Genomic DNA, 12,787 nt, shown 5'->3' with positions numbered 1-12,787 from the left:
AACACCAAATAAACCCCGAGGAGTTACTTTATCTCATCCCCAAAAGAGAAGCTAAGATCAACGGTGGAGAGAAAGTTAGCTGACACGGACGTGACAGGGGCAGAAGACACTTGTCTGACACGAGCAGACCCCTCAACTACCCACATTAAACACTCTGAGCAGTGTACGTGTCGATCAACCTGTGGAACGAGCGAGGATGCCTCTGCGGGATCAAGGGGCAAACGCATACCTCTGCGTGATAGACGCAAGGACACAAGAAGATAAGGTTCCAACGGTCTTCAGAGATGGGTCCCACATTCTAACCTTATAAATACCCCGTCTCCACCAAGAGGAAGGGGGATCGGAAAAATCAGGAAGGGAAGGAGAGAGAGATTGCAAGTGTAAGTTAATCATTTAGAAGAGAGAAACATGTAAACCCGAAAGTCATTCGACTATTCGTGTAACCGTGAAGAATATAGTAAAACAACAAACCCCGTGGACGTAGGCCTTAGTGCTGAACCACGTAAACCTTGGTCTTGTTTACATTTCAGCACTTTATATTTATTTAGCCCATGGATCTTTACTTATACGTTTTGCTTTCTTTGCTTGTACTTATATCCCGTGCGCAAACGCCTCGCATGGAGTTGTTAGATGAGGCTATGATAAACCCGAAGGTTTTGAGCCAATGAATCAACACTAGGATATCATCATCACAAATCTCTTTAGATGATGATGATTGATTGTGAGCATTCGGATCCCTTCGTGGTTTGTGTGTTCACACCGTCAACGGCATTTACTTTGCCGAGCATTAGAGTTTCTGTAAGACTCCGCTCATCCCTAACATGATTCATAAACTGCGGGACCAATCTGTTAGTTCGCATTTTTTTTTCTCAATCCGTAGCTTTTCAAGTTCCTCAACAGGGACAATTCAATTGCTCTTGTAGCTGTGTTGCAAGATTGGCCATTTCTTGTTGATTCATTATTTGTTTTACATTCTGAGAATTTTTTACTGGGACTTTTCTCGTTTGAAGCCCTAATAATTCCACCTCAGACACAAAATCCTTCTATATATTTTTTGTTTGAGTGATGCTTCTTCGCCATCGAGTTCTGATTGAGTTGTGGATTTAATCAAACAATGCTCTAGCAATAAGCAAGTAACACATAATAGACGAGTAATTGCTTATAAAATCCAAATAATAAAAGATTTGAAGCCAATTATTCACAACTTGTTCTTCTTAGAATACATACACCCTTATATATAGGTGCTATTGTCATGTGGTCTATCTGGAAGTTAAGGTGTAATGTGGTCTTTAGAAACTCTCCGATTGATCTGTACAAGATCATAATGGAAACCAAGACAATGATTAACTCTTATATTTCTCCTAAGTTATGCTCTGTTGGCTTCTCCAGGGATTTGAAGGTCCCGAGTTTCATTTTATCTTTATTGATGGTTCTTATAAACATTTTAAAATGGGGGGTCTTATTTGGTGTGACACAGCAGGAAATATCAGAGGTTCGCGCTCAGATTTTGGCTTGATGCAAGATGCAGTGGGTGCTGAAGCTGCTGCTCTTATTTTGGCGTTCTCTTGGGCAGAAGAAATGAATCTTGTCAAGTGGTCTTCATAAATAATTGTCTCCAACTGGTTAGTTTTGTAAATGGAGGCAGTTCAAACATTGATTGGAGAAGTTGTGATCTTCTTGATCAGTGTCGGAATTTATTTTCTTGCTGAGTGTCTTCTAAAATTATGTATATTAATTGTGTGAAAAACCTCACCATTATCAAATGTATAAAAAAGCGAGCACATTTTAACCTCACCATTATCAAATGTAAAATTAACCATTGGTTTTTGACGACCAGAAAAATTATCTTTCAAATGACCGTCGAAGAGAAACACTCAGATGAAAGTTAGTTACATTATAAGACTAAGACCATGATTAGACAATTCAACTGCCAGTAAGTATTAGAAACAAAAAAAAACACGTTTTGCAATCATCTTATATATGTTTGCAGTTCTTTTGAAAAATGCTACATGCCCCACTCTAGAAATCATCTCATATAACCGGTCCTGTGATGGTTCTCTTGTTAGACTTAAAGCCATAAAGCAGCATTCTGGTTTTCGGATTTAACATATGGAAGGGCCAAAACCCCAAGCTTGTAGCTGTGTTGCAAGATTGGCCATTTCTTGTTGATTCATTATTTGTTTTACATTCTGAGAATTTTTTACTGGGACTTTTTCTCGTTTGAAGCCCTAATAATTCCACCTTAGACACAAAATCCTTCTATATATTTTTTGTTTGAGTGATGCTTCTTCGCCGTCGAGTTCTGATTGAGTATTGACATGGTGGGCCGGGAATACGGCTGATTGATGTGTTGATTATTGTGTTGAAACGGTGAGGAGTGTAGAATCAGTAAATTGAATAATTATTTGGGAGGATAATCCTCCCTTTCAGCTGGGCCTTTGTCACCTGCCATAACAAAACGTAAGGGGAGCATGGTTTTCAATTAATGTACTCAACTGTTGTCTCCCAAGTCCTACCTACCGAAAAGTACTACCTTCGTCTCTAATTAAATGACCTAATTAAAATTTACTAGTAAATTTATATATGATTTATATCTCAAACTATACAACAGATTTTCATAAATTTTGTATCATCGAAAAATATTTTAAAACACCTATCTAATAAATATAAATATGACTATCAAATTTTACATATTTCTTATAATAATATTAATTTATCACTCCACGTATAGATCATCTAATTAGGGACGGAGAGAGCAATTTTTAGAGGTAGGGATGGCACCAATGTATCCGGTCCAAAGAGCTCACTATGAAGATTAGACTTGAGTCTTGCTGCTGTGAAGGCAAAAGCGCCAAATGGTAGCAGTCCAACAGCGAGATGGTTTAGCACCGAGAAAACTTGGGCAAATGCATAATGGTTTCATGCTTGACTTAACGCGAAACTATATATTTAGCGTCTGATGAAAGATGTATGTAGGAGAGCACGGTTCTCATTTCTCCCCCTTTCTTGACCTTTCATTTTCACTTTTAAACCGAAAACTGTATCTGAAATGCCTTGCAAATTGTTCCTAAAATATCAAACCTCAAAATAAAGTCTATCAAGGCCATTGGAAAATTGAAAAGAAAGATATCTTATTGCGCAGTTTGAGACCCAGCAAGAATATAAAATCATGTTTTGATGGATACTCAAAAATTTTGAGGCATACAAATTAATTATCACACCTAAGATGGATAATAAGAAATAGCTTATGGGTAGTAAATTATTTAGATATCCATGAATACTCTAAATCACAAAAATTAATTAGAAACCTAACTTAAAAAACTTAAAATCATAAACTTAGTTCCCACAAAAAAAATATTATTTTTCTCATCTTCTCTTCTCAACAGGACTTATTCGTGAAATACTGATATCAAATATTCATCGCGTTCAATTGATAAAACTTTGATTGTCAATTAAACATAATAATAAAATGATTTGCACGAAGAATCTTAATCACTCTAATCGTTCTTATAATCCGGGAACTGAAGAAGAAGAAATCAAATCGACTAAGGTTATTTGCAAAGTATATCCTGAAATCTCATGTCTTATTTTCTACTGTTTGATCTATTTATTAGGTTTAAATCGAAAAACCCAGGGTGTTATGACATTACAGAGTAAAGTTCTACTGAAAATTGAAACAATTTATCAGTCAAACTGCTCGTGGTTCTCCATTCTGAAAGTGTTGATGACAAGTTCGACTGATAACTAAACATGGAAATGATAGCCGAACACTTTTTTAAAAAACATAATAAGTTTGGTTGTCCATATTTTTATCCGAATCAGCCGAACATAAATCCATCAGTTACAGGGTGAAGTTATGATGATAACTTGTCCACCGAACCTATGTTTTTTGAAAATATACATATGTTCGACTCACAAGTTATCAGCCGAACCTCTGGGAAATGATAACCTCGAAAACTCCTCTGTGTATTCTTCATATAACAAACTCGAAAACTTCAAAGAAAAACATAAATAACACAGTGACATGGTAGAATATATACACATTAACTGAGCAGTTGAATCTAATTTCATACCAATTTTTGGCAATTCTTTGTTAATGCCATTTTTTGGAACATCAGCTTTCATAGACAAATTATAAAGTTCTTCTTCCTCCAAGGATTGAGTTTCAAGAATCGCCTTGACATGATTCATCATGTAATACAGATTGTAAGTAAATTAATTTCGATAATGCATCAAATACCTAATACCTATTAAATAGTTACACCAACATATTCACTCAAACCATTCATCAAACAGTTAACAGTATTCTAGGAAATTAACAAGCCTAAATGTAGAGTCCTAGCACAACAAAAATTATTAGGTATCGATAATTTCATGCAATCAAATGATGTAAAAAAATAAAATTACCTTGTTAAGATTGTGAGATATCTCGAAGATTTTCTATGATTTCAACTTGATATGAATAAACACAGGGCTTGCAATTTCTCTACTTTCTTCACAATCAAACTTGATCAAACATAATATATTTGACATTCATAATCCTAATAATATGATAAACATTAGGATTCCACAAATTTAAGGAGTTTTCTGATTTTTTTTCTGGGCGCAAACAAGATGTTGTGGCGCCAAAAAGATATACAAATTCCCTGTCAGGCTCTAACTATATCGGGTTTTCTTTATACCGTAAGGAAAAGACTAATCTTAAAATAAGGTAAAATAATCGTGGTTAACCCCAAGTTTAGTGACGTTACAAACACTCAAATGAGTGAACGCAGTACTGCTAGATCAAAGTTTTTCTAGCAGTGCTAGAGAAAAAATTTCTCCAGACTTACCAACTTTGATTTGAAGATTTTTCTCACTTCCTTAAAATCAGAAGAAAGTACTGGGAAGATGTTGAGGGCACTGTTGTACAACACAAAGTACAATACTCTTGAGTTAATTACCAATTACGATTAACAAACTTGAAAATTTCAAATAAAAAAATAAATAACACATTAACATGGTAGAATATATACCTTAGGCTGAAATTAACCGAGAAATTAACTAATTTTGTAATAACGAGATTGAATCTTGATTAAAAACAGCTCTTCTCAGACTTCTTTTGTTTTTAAACAGCAAAATAAAATGTTTTGAAGTTCCAAACCAAAGCTTGGTTGTAATAAATATGTTTTAAGTACTAGTAGTAAATAAGAAAGGTTAGGGTGGATATAGTGCGAAAATGCTATAAAAACCCCAAAAAATTGAAACCAAAATTTGACCCCCTAAGTGTCAAGTTTCTATTAGCTCATTTTTAAAACGGGCCCCATATTTTTACTGGTGAGGTAAGGTGTGGAAGAAATCTAAGATGGATATATATATGACACGTAGGGGGTAAAAAGTTGGGGTGTAAAGCCAGAATTTCCCTAGCATCTTCGGATATAGTGGTGCCCACTGAACTAGTCTGAACTTTGAAAGTCTGAAGTTCGTAAGTAGCTAGTGGGTCCCATGCCAATAGTTCACTAAGTGGGACCATCGAAGGATTTCAATCAGATGGATTATTGTTTGATTTTATGAAACAAAAAACTAGTCACTAAGTCTTAATTTTTTTTTAATGCAAAAAAACACCTTTTATTACTTAAGATATTTTACATAACCTCTACTGACAGATAGATCATTCCTAATTTTTTTATGAACATTTATGGGATGTTACAAGCAAAAATAAAAGAGGATATGTCAGTCCTTGACTTGTTTGCAACTATATGAGAAGTATTGTTTGCAGATCTTTTAACATAGTTAACACTAAAGCAAGAAATAGAAGTAAACATATGCCTTATTTCTTCTACAATTCTTTGATTCACCCAGTGAACAGAAGGGGTGGCATGATTGATAGAGTTAATTACATTTAAACAGTCACTTTCGAAAGTTACTTTCTGTAAGCTTTTATCTCGGTCCCATAGTATAGTTTACTTCATGGCTAGACATTCAGCCTTGTCTGGATCTATTCCTCCATTGAAGTATCTGCCTATGATGCCACTGCAGTTGCCTGTTGAATCATGGACAATCAAACCAGCACTATGATTAGAAGTATTATAACCAAAAGAAGCATCTAAGTTTATTTTGAGTTCATCTTTTGGTGGAGGAGACCAGGATTGATTATCTTTTCCTTTTGGCACAGTTTTATCTTCTTAGAATTGGTTCACCATGCTCTTAGTGAAATAGACTGTGTTTTGGTTTTTATTTTCAAACACTTTAACACATCCTTTTTCCCATAGAAACTGGAAGTTATCATCACAGTTAAGACCCAATAGTTCCATCTCTGAACATTAGAAGTAATAGGAGTAGAAAACCAGCTTACAATTCATTCTGTAAGTAATATCTATATGTTGATCATGTATGGTAGCAATATTCACATTCATATTTAACCAAACTAACCTTGATTTATCATAGTTAATATTAAGCAATTGTTGTAATGTTGTAATAAACAATTGTTGTAATTGTTGTAATGTTGTAATAAGCAATTGTTGTAATTGTTGTAATAAGCAATTGTTGTGATCATAGTTAATATTCACATTCATATTAAGCAATTGTTGTAATGTTTCATCAGCTTGTAAGCACCTGGGGAAAGTGGTTTCAATCTCTTTTTTATATTTATTCATCTTAACTCTATTAAGCACAATTATCTTCAGACATTTCCAAATAAATAATTTAACTCCGTGAGGAGCTTTCATTTTTCAAAATTGTTTCCAAATGGGTTTTGGAAATTTATAGCTTCTGTGATTAGTGACTTGAGATTGCATTACTAAAGCATTATAAGTTGACTTGACTAAGAATTCACCTGTCCTACTTGGTTCCCAAATAAGTTTATCACCACCATACTGAACTAGATGCATTTTCATAATTAATTATGTTGTTTCTCTTTGAAATAGTTCTTGTACAAGCTGGGTATTCCATCTTCTTAGGTGTTGAAGCATTAGATCAGAAACATAAACTATTCTAGCCGGTGATCGATGTCGTATGCGTCAAAAATAATATTACTTTCTCACTACTCAAAACATATAATATAGCAAGGGCAAGAAAGGATCGTTCCCACAGATAGGTCTTGGGTTGTCACTATGTTTCGGTTTCCTATATAAAATAATTGGGGGATTTTCTGATTTTTATAAACTAAAATAAAGTAAAAGCAAACAAAGAAATAAACACGCAAATCAGGGGAGTGAAAATATTGGGTAAAGGTTTCATCTTCAATTGTAAACAAGTTTTTGAATGTATGAATAGAACTCGTATTTAATCTCGCTATCATCAAAAGCCCTAGAATACCTCATTTCAAGAATACTTCGTAAATTTCCTAAGTTCATCAACACACACATTAGAGTTGCGTATGTGAGTTCTACCTAAAGAATAACCTAAAGCCTTGCGCTAATTAAGTTCAATTCCTAGGAGCATTAAGTTTCAGAAATAGGCTAATCAATGCAATTGTCATACATTGCGCATGACAATTCGGACAAAGGTCAAACTCTACATATGATTACAAGAGTGTATCACTACAAGTCGTAATCATATCATGCTACTCGTATTCAAGGTTATCGCTTAACTAAACAAACATTCAATCATATTGCAATACGTCAATCATGCAATTATTATAAACCGTAGAAATCAAACGATAATATTGAGAGGAAACTAATTCATAAATCAAATAACATGCTTGCAAAATCCGATTAACCAATAATAAAATATCTAGCTCATGCTCATGGAGTTCATAACAAGAAGAAAGAGAAAAGACTTCATGTCTAAACCCTAGAACAAAAGTATAAGTAAAAGATATTTTTTATGTGCAGAGAGGAGATTCTTTTGTATATTGTTCCTTTCTCCACCAAATTTAGGTCATGCCTAAACTCCTCTATCTGGCTGGCCCATTCTCACAACCACAATCCAGGCCTCAAAGCCCATTAACTTTCATAAGCTTGTCAGTCTCGTGAAATTGACAAGCAACTCATTCCATTCTGCAATCAACGCTCAACATCTCAGCCAATGGCAGCAGACAAAACCACCAACTGCAGAACAACTATCACCAATATCAAATACCACCAGCCATCTATTCAGTTGCACCCATTTGTAGTCGCAACCACCACCTTCTCTGTTACTTCACAATCACACCTGCCATATCATTGGCAGCCATATCAACTTTATCGTCACTCCGAAAATCACCATCCAACGCAACAACCTTCCTTGCTAGAATAACCAATAACTGCAACTCAGATTCTTCACTGCCTCATATCACTACCAGTACCTGCAACTGACTATCCCATGATAATCAACATCAATACTATCTACGCCTTCAGCTCGATTTCAGTTCTCGGAATCAACTTCAAAGATTCTCCTAACATTCATCTAAATCCCAAAACATCATGTCCATTGTTCACTCTTCATTCCACTTCATTGTAGCTTCATTCTCTTATAAACCTGCAGCACCAACTGCAACTCTCAGTTCACTAACAATTTAATCAACAACAACGGCTTAATCCTCCCTTGAACCATTCTCTGCATTATATCTCAAGGCCAATACCAATTCCTTTTGTCCCTGCAGCTCAACAGTAACATCACTGCACAACCAACTCAACACCAACATTGCACCTGCAACATAGCTCCATCTGCCATACTCTTCTCTGCACAGTTCAAGTCCACCACCTCAATGAATCCACAAACAAAACCCTTTATGTTCTTCATTCAACAACAGCATCACTCTTCCATGTATAGAAAAATCTTCATCTGAGTTCATAATTCTCTCCTGTTTCAGTTCAATCCCGAGCCAAAACCCATTTTTTCTCATCCTTTATCCATCCAATTTTCACTCAGTTGGAACCCTTGAGCTTCACAGAACCTAATTATGCCAATTCAACAACAAACTCATCTTCTCCATATTGTCATCAAATTCAGATGCCAACCCAAGCTTTGCCGTGTTCTCACACCTGATCTGTTGCTGCCAACATAACCCATCTCTCTAATTCCTTGTAAACTTCGAATCTGAGTTCCATTTCTTTAACATCAGAATCAGATTCAATTATCTTCTTGAACTCAAAACCGTGTTTTAATCCAAGCCCCATGTCTAACATGTTGTGCTGTTCTCAAACTCAACCCTGTAATAACCCTATCTGCCTTCTTCATCGTCCTGTAACAGCAGCAGAGAGACAGGGTTAAGAGGAGAAAGAATCGGGGAATAAATGGATCCCTTCTTCTCGAACTAACCAGGTCTAAATGAGTGGGATAACTATTTGCACCCAATTGTACTTGGGTACGGCCACCCAGTGGTAGCCCCTTAACCTGTGGCTCCAGATAGCATCCACCTGTGAAATGATCTCCTTGGGCTTATTTTCACTTGTTTTGTAACAATGACTCCAAAACACCTAATAAACTCAAAATCAAACATAAGATACATAATTTACAAGAAAAATAACAAATAAAGCATAAACAATAGATAAATATCAAGGTGTTTTAGACACCTATCAGCCGGATCTGGGAAATTTTCATTTAGAGTAGGTGGAACATCTATTCCCCTAACCCATTTATCATACCGGACTAAGACTTTGGTCTCACATCTAATATCCCATATATGAAACTTTCTTAGGTATTGAAGGCCTAATTCTAGCCATTTCCATATCTAAGAAGAGTTATTATGAGCTTCTTAAAGATGAAGAAAGTTATAATATAGAGAATACTTAGCTTTCATGATTTGGGACCAAGGCTCGTCTTACTTGATACTGCTAAAATGTCGCAGTCAACACTTTCTTAAGGAAAATTGGAACGAGCAACTTAGTCACCGGTTTTCTAGTGGTAGAAGTTACATAGTAAAACCGAAATCACATAACCAAACATCCCAAAAATGCAACTTATGTTTTGTTATTTTCTCTTTGGAAAGATGGGATTAAGATGATAATAGTGATCGCTTCAGGAAAAAATAATAATTATGGTGATCATTGCTATTTTTGTAGTGCCGCAAATTATCAAATTAATCTTAAACAGTTGCAAATTGGCAGAAGAAAAAGGTGGAGCCATCAGTAGTTTTAAGTCCAATCATGAATTAGCTACGCATCCATCACCTCTCTGGTTAATGATACATGGTAATGTATCAAAATACAATCAAAATATTGAACTTTCTGGAGCTAAAAATTCCTCGCGAGATTGGGGTATATCCAAATTTAAATGGACATGTGCCCTTACTAAGGGGAGGTCAAAATGTGGTAAAGTTACTTTAATATCCCTGCACTAATTCACCTAAAATTAAATCCTAAACTTAAAAACTAAAAACCGTTTAATCTTTTTTTAATTATCTTCTCTAATCCCTCTCCTCTTCTCCTTCCTTCATCTTTTTTCATCCACCAAAAACTTCAATTTTGATATTCTACCAAAAATGGTTCGATCCAGTAGCAAGAGAGATTCAACAGGTAACATGAGAAGATCCAAAAGAGAGGGAAAAGTTAAGGAAAAAGTTGGAACTAGCAAACCCGAAAATCCAATCCCTGAGAATGTTGAAAAAAAACCTCCACCGGTGAAAAGAAGACTGTAAGTGATTTCTAAACTCAAACCCGTTATTCTGATGTGTTGTATGATTGTTATATAAGGTTAGAAATCGCAAATTTTGATTTTCAGTGTTTTTGGTCGGCAAGGTCGATACTTTAAAATCATGTCGGTTATTGTTTGTTGAGTAAGCGCCGGCATGGTATTAGGATGAATAACCTTCCGACTTTTCATAGCGTCCATGGAGACTGTTAGAAAAAATCCAAGGCCGGCATGTTATCCAATAACAAACCCTGCCGACTTTTTTTTCTTGTCGGCATTGTCTTGGACTTGTACCATGCCGACTTTAGGTCACAGAAACCTTAATTTCCTGAGTTAACCGTCGGAATTTTTCTTAAATAGGACCATTCCGACTGTTTATTGGTCGGCATTGTAGATAAATAAAACCTTGTCGGCTCTTTGGTAACCGGCACTTTTATGTTTATCGACCGTGCCGACCAGTAGATGACCAAAACCATATGAAAATTGGTAACAATTTTCATCTCTCTCCCTCTTTATGTGTATGGGTAAGTGGTGAGGAATTGATTATTTTTCTCTGAGAAACGATGAGAACAGTAAATAATTCTTCGCCGTTTCCCCATACACGTAAAGTGGAAGGGAGAAGAAAATTGTTATCCAAATTCATGAACGTACCGACCAATATCGTATGTTCAACAATGTTGTTTGTTTTCATATCTCTTATTTGTGCATTATTTAGGTTCCCAGAGGAAAAAAAAAAGAGGATACACCTTGTTCGGTTACTGCATAAGAGCTATTACAATTTATTGACGCAATTTATCCCAATTTAGAAGATCCTAAAGATGAAACTGAAAATAATTCCCTGTAAGAAAGTTACTTCTGAAGGGTAAGGAAGATCCTGAAGAATTTTTAAGGTTTATGGACAGTCCTAGCAATCCCCTCAACTATCAAGAATGCACATCATCAGAGGAGGAAGAAGAGGAGGTTGATCCAAGGACTTTTTTCAGGGCATGTGACTTTTCTGGAGCGAACCCCTATTACAATGAGGACGGTGACTACATAGGTCCATATAAGGGAAAAGAAAAAGCTGATGCTGCTGAAAAAGCTAGTGATGGTGAAGAAGCTAGTGATATGGAGGAAGATAACAACAACAACAAGGATCCATGAAATTCTTAAACTTTATTATGCTTCACTTGCTTTAGAAAATTATATTGTGGTCTGAACTATTTGAATTTTTAGTTGTTGGTTTTAGACTTGTTAAACTTACGTTAATTTTCAGTTTCAGATGCATTAGAAGTTATTCTTTTTTGTGCAGTTTTAGACAAATTTTCATGTTTTTTTTAGTCGGCATGGTGTGTAAATTATACCTTGTCGATCGTATCAAGCTTTTACATGCCACTATGCAGTGAAGGAGTGGCGGTCGGCATGGTTTCAAATCTCTACCTTGGCGACTTAAATGTTAGTTGCACTTTTTAGGTACAAAGTACATCCCATTGAATGCTCAACGGCTAAAAATTTCAAAATCAAGATATTAGGTGTGTTGTTATTATGAAAGCATTCTCAACTTCATCTTCAACCTTGCATAAAGAATGGAAGTTTCACCACCAAATATTTGTAGTCTTTGTACAATAAGTGGTCATTTTGCAAACGATTGTCCCTTTGAAGGAAGCAAATGCACTATTGAAGGTTGTAAGGGATTCTTATTTCTAATGAAAGGTGCAGTAGGAGATATATATCAGCCGTATGCTTCAAAATGCACTTGTTGTGGGTTTTTCTATTGGATAGATGAGCGCCTAGCTCCGTATGAAGATGAAGTTGCTAAAATCAACTTTCTACCATGCACAGATCCATGTTGCGACGGTAAGATGAATCTAATTACCTCTTCTAAGAAATTGTGTACCGGAAAAGATACTATCTATGTCCCAAATGTGTTAGGGTTAAGTTTTTAACGTTTGTATGCTTTAATTAAGGTTTGTATCCGATGTATAGTCGGCATTGTACTAAATTAAAAGCTTGCCGGCAACTTAATAGTCGGCATTGTACTAAATTAAAAGCTTTTCGGCGAGCATATAGTCGGCATGTTCTCCTAATACACCTTGCCGACTCTGGTAGAAGATAACATTCACGAACAACTTTTTTGAGGGAGTTCTTATCCGGCATGGTTGTCTCATAAACCATGCCGGCTAGATAAAAGTCGGCAACCTGGTAAAACCAAGACTTTGGTGACTGTCCCAGGCAGGTTTTTTCCTATGCTATTATGCAGTACCGCCGAAAATCT

The sequence above is a fragment of the Papaver somniferum genome, chromosome 2 (assembly GCF_003573695.1).
Source record: "Papaver somniferum cultivar HN1 chromosome 2, ASM357369v1, whole genome shotgun sequence".
In the NCBI taxonomy this organism is placed as follows: Eukaryota; Viridiplantae; Streptophyta; class Magnoliopsida; order Ranunculales; family Papaveraceae; genus Papaver; species Papaver somniferum.
This window is presented reverse-complemented; position numbering follows the sequence as displayed.